Source organism: Mus pahari, chromosome X, assembly GCF_900095145.1.
Source record: "Mus pahari chromosome X, PAHARI_EIJ_v1.1, whole genome shotgun sequence".
NCBI lineage: Eukaryota > Metazoa > Chordata > Mammalia > Rodentia > Muridae > Mus > Mus pahari.
The window spans coordinates 106,743,851-106,752,557 of record NC_034613.1 but is presented as its reverse complement, the minus strand read 5'-3'; the positions used below and the strand labels follow the sequence as shown (position 1 = coordinate 106,752,557).

The following is an 8,707-nucleotide window of genomic DNA, read 5'->3' as shown; positions in this document are numbered from 1 at the left end:
AGCCTGAGGTAGCAACAGCCTGAAAGGCTACGGCTGGGTTCTCCAGAAATCTGTATGCACTTTGAATCAGGATCCAATAAATGGTAGTATTTCTTTTTTCCTTCCTTCAGTCCTTCCTTCTGACCTTATTTATTTATTTATTTACTTACTTACTTACTTAGTTACTTACTTACTTATTAATATTGTGATCCATGCCTCCTCCTCCTCCAAGTTTCTCCCTCACAAACACTCCCTTCCCCCTCTCCTCTGACCCATCAAATCTTTGCAGTGCTAGGTACATCCACACATGCTGAAGCCAGACAAGGTAGCTCAATAATGGGAATGGAACAGTCAGACAAGCACCAGCACCACTAGGGATAGCCCCCCAATCTAGCTGTTGGGTCACTCACATGAAGATCCAGCTGCACGTGATACATATCTGTGGAGGGCCTAGGCCAAGTCTGTGTGCTCTTTGGTTGGTAGTTCAGTCTCTAAGAGCCTCCAAGTGTACAGGTTAGTTGACTGTGTTGGTCTTTCGGAGAAGTTCCTAATCCCTCCTGGGCTCTCAATCTTTCACACAGTTCTTCCATAAGAGTCCTTGAGTTCTGTCCAATGATTGGCTATGAGTCTGCATCTGTTTCAGTTAGCTGCCAAGTAGAACTTCACAGAGGACAGTTATACTACGCTCCTGTCTACAAGCATAGCAGAGTATCATTAATAGTGTCAGGGCTTGGTGCTTGCCCATGGGATGGGTCTCAATAGGACCAGTTTTAGTTGACCATACCCTCAGTCTTTGGTCCATCTTTATCTCTGTATGTCTTTTAAGCAAGAGAAAATGTCAGAAAACTTGTAGGTAGATTGGTAAAACTTTCCCTCCAGTGGGGGTTTTGTTTGTATAGAGGAGGTGGCCACTTCAGGTTCCATATCTTCACTGCTAGGAATTTCAGCCAAAGTTACCCTCATAGACTTCTGGAAGCCTCCCCAATCCCAAGCCTCTGGCACAACCGAGAGATGCCCCCCACCTTCCCACCAGCCACGGATTTACATTCATTCTCCAGACCCTTGGACCCTCTTTCCTATTTTTCCACACACCTGATACTAACCATAACCCTCACCATCTCCTCTCACACCAAATTCCCTCCAACCATGTGCCTCCTTTGAATATTTTATTCCCCATTCTAAGTGGTATTCAAACATCCTCATTTGGGCCTCCCTTCTTATTTAACTTTTTTGGCTTTTTGGAGTATATTGTAGGTACCCTGCACTTAATGACTAATAACTGTTTGCAAGTGAGTACATAGCATACATGCCATTTTGGGTATGGGTTACTTCACTCTAGTTCCATCCATTTGCCTGCAAAATTCATGATATACTTGACTTTAATAAATAAGTAGTGTTCCATTGTAGAAATGAATCACATTTTCTGTGTCCATTCTTTTGTTGTAGACTATCTGGGTGGTTTCTAGTTTCTGGCAATATTATTTCTTAATGATGAATAATGCTGTTATGAAATAGTGGGGCATGTGTCCTTATGGTATAGTGAGACATATTTATGTATATGAAAAGGAGAGATATAGCTGAGTCTTCAGGTAGACTTATTAATTTTCATAGTGTTATAAGTTTGCACTCCCACCAGCAATGGGCAAGTATTCCATTTGTTCCACATCCTAGCCACATGTGCTGTCATTTGAGTTTTATATCTTAGCCATCATGACATGTGTAAGATAGAATCTCAGAGTTGTTTTGATGTGCATTTTCCTCATGACTTCAAATATCATTTTTGGTGCTTCCTGGCCCTTCATGTTTCCTCTGTTGAGAATTTTCTCTTTTTAGCTCCGTAGCCCACTTTTGAGTTCGGTTATTTAGTTTGTTGATGTCCAATGTCTTGAGTTCTTTTTATATTTTGGGTATTAGTCCTATGTCAGATATAGGTAAAGATCTTTTCCAACTTTGTAGGTTGCTATTATGTTCTATTGATAGTATTTTTAGCCTTTTCAAAAGGTTTTCAGTTTAATGAGTTCCCCCTTCTTTATGTTTTATGTTTTGTTTTGTTTTTGTTTTTTTGTTTGTTTGTTTTGTTTTGTTTTGATTTTTCCGAGACAGGGTTTCTCTGTGTAGCCCTGGCTGTCCTGGAACTCACTTTGTAGACCAGGCTGGCCTCAAACTCAGAAATCTGCCTGCCTCTGCCTCCCAAGTGCTGGGATCAAGGGCGTGTGGCACCACCACCCGGTTCCCTCTTCTTAATCTTTTTTTTTTTTTTCCTTAATGCCTGAGCTGTAGGTGTTCTGTTCAGGAATCTGTCTCCAGTGATAATGCATCCAATGCATTTCTGTGAATTTACTTCTATAAAATTTAGTGTGTCCAGTTATATTTTGAGGTGTTGGGTTTACTTGGATTTGAGTTTTGTGCAGGGTGATAGATAATGGGTGTATTTGTACTCTTATGCTTGCAGAAATCCAGTTAGAACTGCACCATTTGTTCAAGATGCTTTTTTTTTTTTTTTTTTTTTTTACATTGTATGGTTTTGGTTTTGGTTCTTTGTCAAGTGTCAAGAACCTTAAGTGTGTAGGTTTATTTCTGGGTTTTACATTCTATTCCATTGATCAACCTATCTGTTTTTATGCCAACACCATGCAGTATTACTGGTATGCTTCTTTACTATAGCTTGAAATGAGGGATGGTGCTAGCTTCCGAAGCTCTTTTATTGTACAGGACTGTTTAGCTATTCTTGGTTTTGTTGTTTCTTATTCTGAAGCTGGGAATTGATCTTTTTAGGTCTGGAAAGAATTATGTTGGGATTTTGATGGAAATTGCATTGAATCTTTATATTGATTTTGGTTAAATTGGCCATGCTCACTATGTTAATCTACCTATCCATGAGCAGGAAGATTTTTCTGTCTTCTGATATCTTCCTCAAATTTCTTTCTTCAGCAACTTGAAGTTCCTGTCATACAGGTCTTTCAATAGCTTGGTTAGAGTTACACTAAGATACTTTGTATTATTTGTGGATATCGAAAAGCATACTATTTCCCTAATATTTTTCTTATTCCATATACTGTTTGTGTAAAGGAGGGCTAAACATTTTTGCATTAATTTTGGATCCAGCCACTTTGCTGAAGGTGTTTGTCAGGTGCAGGAATTGTGTACTAGACTGGTTGGCATCACTTGTGTATCATATTGTATACTCTGTGAATAGCAATAATATGATGAATTCTTTTTAATTTGTACCCTCTTCATTTACTTTAGTTGTTTTATTGCTCCAGATAGAAATTCAAGTACTATCTCGAATAGATGGGGAGAGATGATAACCCTTTTCCTTGATTTTATGGAATTGCTTTAATTTTCTCTCCATTTTACTTGATGTCAACTATTGACTTGCTGTATATGGCTTTTAATATGTTTAGTTGTGTACCTTGTATATCTGATCTCTCCAGGACTTTTAACATAAAAGGATGTTAGATATTAATAAAGGATTTTTAGCGTGTACAGAGAAGACTATTTGATTTTTTTTCTTTCTGTTTTGATATGGTGTATTATGCCGTTGGATTTTCTTATGATGATCCATCATCCATGCATCCCTGGAATGAAGCCTAATTGATCATGGTGAATGATGGTTTTTATATATTCCTGGATTGGGTTTCTAAGAATTTTAAGTATTTTTGTATCAATGTTTATAACAGAAATTGATGTGAAGTTCTCTTTCTTTGTTGAGTCTTTGTATGATTTAGGCATCAAATAAATGGTAGTCACATAGAATGAGTTTGATAATAGTCCTTCTGTTTCTATGTTCTGAAATATTTTCAAGAGTATTGGTTTATATTCTTCTTTGAAAGCCTGTATAATTCTGCTCTAAAACCTCATTGCATTGGGATAATTTTTGGTAGGGAAACATTTAATTTGTACTTACATTTTCTTAGGGGTTATAGAACTGTCTAAATAATTTATCAAATCTTGATATAACTTTGGTAAATGGTATCTATGTAGAAAATAATTCATTGTATTTACATTTTCTATTTTTTTTGGAATACAGGCTCTTGACTTAATGATTATTTTAAAATTTTCTCCTTTTGTGTTATTTTATTTCCCTTTTCATTCCTGATTTTGTTAACATATATGCTATCTGTCTGCCTTTTAGTTAGTTTTGCTAAGCATTTGTCAATCTTGGTTTTCTCAATGATCCACCTCTTCTTTCCATTGATATTTTGAATTGTTTTCGTTGTTGCTATTTCATTGATTTCAGACCTAATTTGATTCCTGCAGTCTACTCCTTTGAGTGTTATTGCTTACTTTTTTATTAGATATTTTCTTTATTTATATTTCCAATGTTATCTCCTTTCCTGGTTTCTCCTCCAAAAACCATTTTTGTAGTTTATTTTTATTTTTGTTTTTTTTTTATTTCTATCAAACTAATAAATTTATTTTAAAATATATAACTCTGTATTGACATTTTAAATCAAAATATTTGGTAATAGCTAATCACCTCCTAAATACATATGATATCTTCTAAGGCTAAAAGTAATATGCACTCAGTTTTTAAATTTTATTTGGAACATTAAACATGATAGAAGTAGAAAAAATAACTTATGAATTTCCTCTGTGAAAGGAAATTGTGAAAAGTTCCTGATTAGACAAAAACCTAACCATCTCCCAGGGAGAATACTCAGTATAAGTCTGACTTCAGAGAATGAATTGTGTAGTGTTCCTTCTGTTTTTATCTAATGGAGTAATTTGAAAAGTATTGGTATTAGGTCTTCTTTGAATATCTGATAGAATTCTGCATTAAAACCATCTAGTCTTGGCTTTTTTTTTTTTTTGTTGGGAGACTGTTAATTACTGCTTCTATTTCTTTATAGGTTATGGGACTATTTAGATGGTTTATCTGATCCTGAGGATTGAAATAACCCCATGTATCTTATCAGATCACCATGGACTAAGGCTGGTCTTCAATAGCAACAAAAATATCAGAAAACAACAAAAACACATGAAAGCCGAACAACATTCTACTCAATTATAACTTGGTCAAGGAAGAAATAAAGAAATTAAAGACTTTTTAGAATTTAATGAAAATGAAGGCATAACATATCCAAACTTATGGAACATAATAAACACAGTGCTGAGAAGAAAGCTCAGCTCTGAGTGTGTCCTAAAAGAAACTGGAGAGAGTTTACACTATCAGCTTAAGAGCACACCTGAAAACACTAGAACAAAAAGAAGCAAATTCATGCAAAAGGAGTAAACAGCAGCAAATATCAAACTCAAGCCTGAAATCAACCAAGTGGAAACAAAAAGAACTATACAAAGAATAAAAAGCAAACAAACAAAAAACAGTCTTTTCTTTGAGAAAATCAACAATATAGATAAACCCTTAGCCAGAATAACCAGAGGGCACAGTGACAGTATTCAAATTAACAAAATCAGAAATGAAAAGGAAGACATAACAACAGAAACTGAGGGAATTTTAAAAAAAAATCAAACAGATTTTGTGACTAATTGTATGGTCAATTATGGAGAACATATCATGAGGTGCAGTTTTAGGGTGGAATGTTCTGTAGATACCTGTTAAATTTGGCTCAAAGTATCTATTAGTTTCATTGTGTCTCTGCTTAGTTTCTGTTTCAATGTCCTGTCCATTAGAGTGGGGTGTTGAAGTCTCCCACTATTATTGTGTGGGGTTCAATGTGTGTTTTGAGCTTTAGTAAAGTTTCTTTTAAGAACATGGATACCCTTGCATTTGGGTCATAGATGTTCAAAACTGAAACTCTCTCTTGGTGGGTTTTCCCCATGATGAATACAAAGTGTCCTTTCCCAACATACTTGATAACTTTTAGTTGAAAGTCTATTTTATTGGATATTAGAATGTCAACTCCAGCTTGTTTCCTGGAACCATTTGCTTGGAAGAGCTTTTTCCATCCTTTTACTCTAAGATAGTATTTGTCTTTGTTATTGAGGTGTGTTTCTTGTATGCCTCAAAATGCTTGGTCCTGTTTATGTATCTAGTCTATTAGCTTATGTCTTTTTATAGATGAGTTGAGTCCCATTAATATTCAGAGATATTAAAGAGAGATGACTATTGGTTCCTGATATGTTTGGTTTTTGTAGGTGTCTTTACGTGCTTGTGGCTCTCTTCTTTTGGCATAGTTGTGAGATGCTTAATATCTTATATTTTCTTTGGTGTAGGCACCTTTGTTGTGTTGGAGTTTTCCCTCTAGGATCCTCTCTGTAGGGCTGGATTGGTATATACATATTGTTTTAATTTGGTTTTGTCCTGGAATATTTTGGTTTCTCCATCTATGTTGATTTAGAGTTTTGGTGGATATAGTGGCCTGTGCTGAAATTTGTGCTCTCTTAAGCCTGCATAAACTCTGATATGGCTCTTCTGGCTTTCATAGTCTTTGTTGAGCAGTCTGGTGTAATTCTGATATGTCCACCTTTTTTATGTTTCTTGGCCATTTTCCCTCTCAGCTTTTAATATTCTTTCTTTGTTCTTTGCATTTAGTGTTTTGATTATTATGTGACAAAAGGATTTTCTTTTCTTGTCCCATTTATTTGGTGTTCTGTAGGCTTCTCATACCTTTATGTCCATCCTCTTTCTTTAGGTAAGGGACATTTTCTTCTATGATTTTCTTGAAAATACTTTCAGGTCCTTTGAGCTGGGAATATTCATTCTTCTCTCTTTCAATTATTGTTAGATTTGGTCTTTTCATTGTGACTTGAATTTTCTGGATGCTTTGGGTTAGGAGTATTTTTTTATGTTTTTAATTTTCTTTGACAGTTGTGTCAATCTCTTCTATAGCATCTTTTATACCTGAAATTCTCTCTTCCATCTCTTGTATTCTGTTGGTAACACGTACATCTGTGATTCTTGACCTGTTTCCTAGGTTTTCCATTTCCAGGTTTGTCTCTATTTGTGTTTTCTTTATTGATTCTACTTCCATTTTTAGCTGCTGGACTGCTTTATTCAATTCCTTCACCCATTTAACTGTGTTTTCCTGTATTTCTTTCAGTGTGTTACCAATATCCTCCTTAAAGGACTCTATTATCTTCATGAGTTAGAATTTTAAGAAAGATTCCTGATTTTCAGGTGTGTTGGTGTATTCAGAGTTTGCTGTGGTGGGAGAACTGGGTTCTGATGATGCCCACATATATTGGCTTCTGTTGCTTGTAGTCTTGTATTTGACTCTCACCACTGGATATCACTGGTGTTTGTTGGTCTGGGTGACTCTGGCTGGAGTTTGCCTCTTTTGTCCCTGGGTTGCTTCAGGTCTCCTGGTAGGCCCGAGGCCCTGGCTTTAGCAGACTACCTGTGGGGCCTTCCAACTGGGGGCTCATCTGAGGGACAAAGAAGTTGCTGATATGTTTCCCTGGCTGCAGTAGATCTCCTGAGAGGCCTTCAGACTGTTGGGACTTCAGTGCTGCAGTCAAGCTGTTGTTCTGTGTGAAGATATTCTCCAGAAGTGAACTATGCTTTCTGTTTCACTGTGTGTAGTAGAACTCCAGGGATTCTTTCAGTCTGTTTGTTCAGTTGCTCTGTATATCTTCAAGCTGTGGTCTCTTCAGGGGAGCAAATAAGCTGGCAATCAGTTGTTCTGCTGCCATTTGTGCAGCAGATCTCCTGTGATGCCTCAGGTTGTGGTATCAGTTTCTCAACTGCTCTGAGTGCGGAGAATCTTCTGGGATGGTTCAGGATATGGTGTCAACTACTCTGAGTGCAGTGGATCTTCTAGGATGACTTAGGATATGGTATCTTCATGGGAGCAGACCAGCTAGCAATCTGCCCCAGCAGAAAGGACAGGGCAGAAGGGGAGGAAGGGGAGTGATATTTGGGGGTAGGGGTAGAGGATTTGGTGATTGATGGGTCTTGAGTCCAGCAGGTTCCCAGCAGACAGCTCTGGGACTTGGGAGGGAAGAGTGTGGCTCTTACCAGCTGCTCTGTGTGCAGTGGACCCTCTAGGATGGGTCAGGATAAGGTACCTTCATGGGAGCAGACCAGCTCGGAGTCTGCCCCAGAAGAAAAGACTGGGCAGAGGGGCAGAACGGGAGTGGTTTTTAGTTTCTTTTTCTTTTCCTGACCCAGGGATTATTGAATAGAGTTGTTCAGTTTCCATGAGTTTTTTTTTTTTTTTTCAGATTTCTCTTTTTTTTTTTAATTTATTTATTATTATTATATGTAAGTACACTGTAGCTGTCTTCAGACACACCAGAAGAGGGCATCAGATCTCAGATGGTTGTGAGCCACCATGTGGTTGCTGGGATTTGAACTCAGGACCTTCGGAAGAGCAGTCAGTGCTCTTAACCACTGAGCCATCTCACCAGCCGCCAAAGTAAAGCCTTGCTGAAACCCGGGATCGAACCAGGGACCTTTAGATCTTCAGTCTAACGCTCTCCCAACTGAGCTATTTCAGCACAGACTCCATGAGTTTTAAGGCTTTCTCTCGTACTCAACAGTGAGCTTCTGCTTTTTTTAAAACAAATTGATATGATAAAAACAACAACAACAGCAATAGCCAAACACAGCAATCTCTTGTCTCATGAATGTTAAATACCAAGAACTATATTTATTTCCAAGAATAAAAGTGATGTTTAATTTCATAGTTTATATTTTATATCTGCATCTATCACAATGTTCTCTTTTTGTTAACCATTTGCTTTGCTATACAATAAAACCTTTGTCAGTGTAGTAACATATGGACAGAAAATGAAATATTTTAAGGTACTTAGAGTATTGTAT

At 37.0% G+C, this 8,707-nt stretch overlaps 1 non-coding gene across 1 annotated transcript; it reads right to left on the bottom strand.

Moving 5' to 3' along the window:
• Positions 1-8,309: 8,309 nt before the first annotated feature.
• Positions 8,310-8,382, bottom strand: Trnaf-gaa. Its single transcript has one exon. It is a non-coding gene; the product is annotated as a tRNA-Phe (tRNA).
• Between the last annotated feature and the right edge of the window lie 325 nt (positions 8,383-8,707).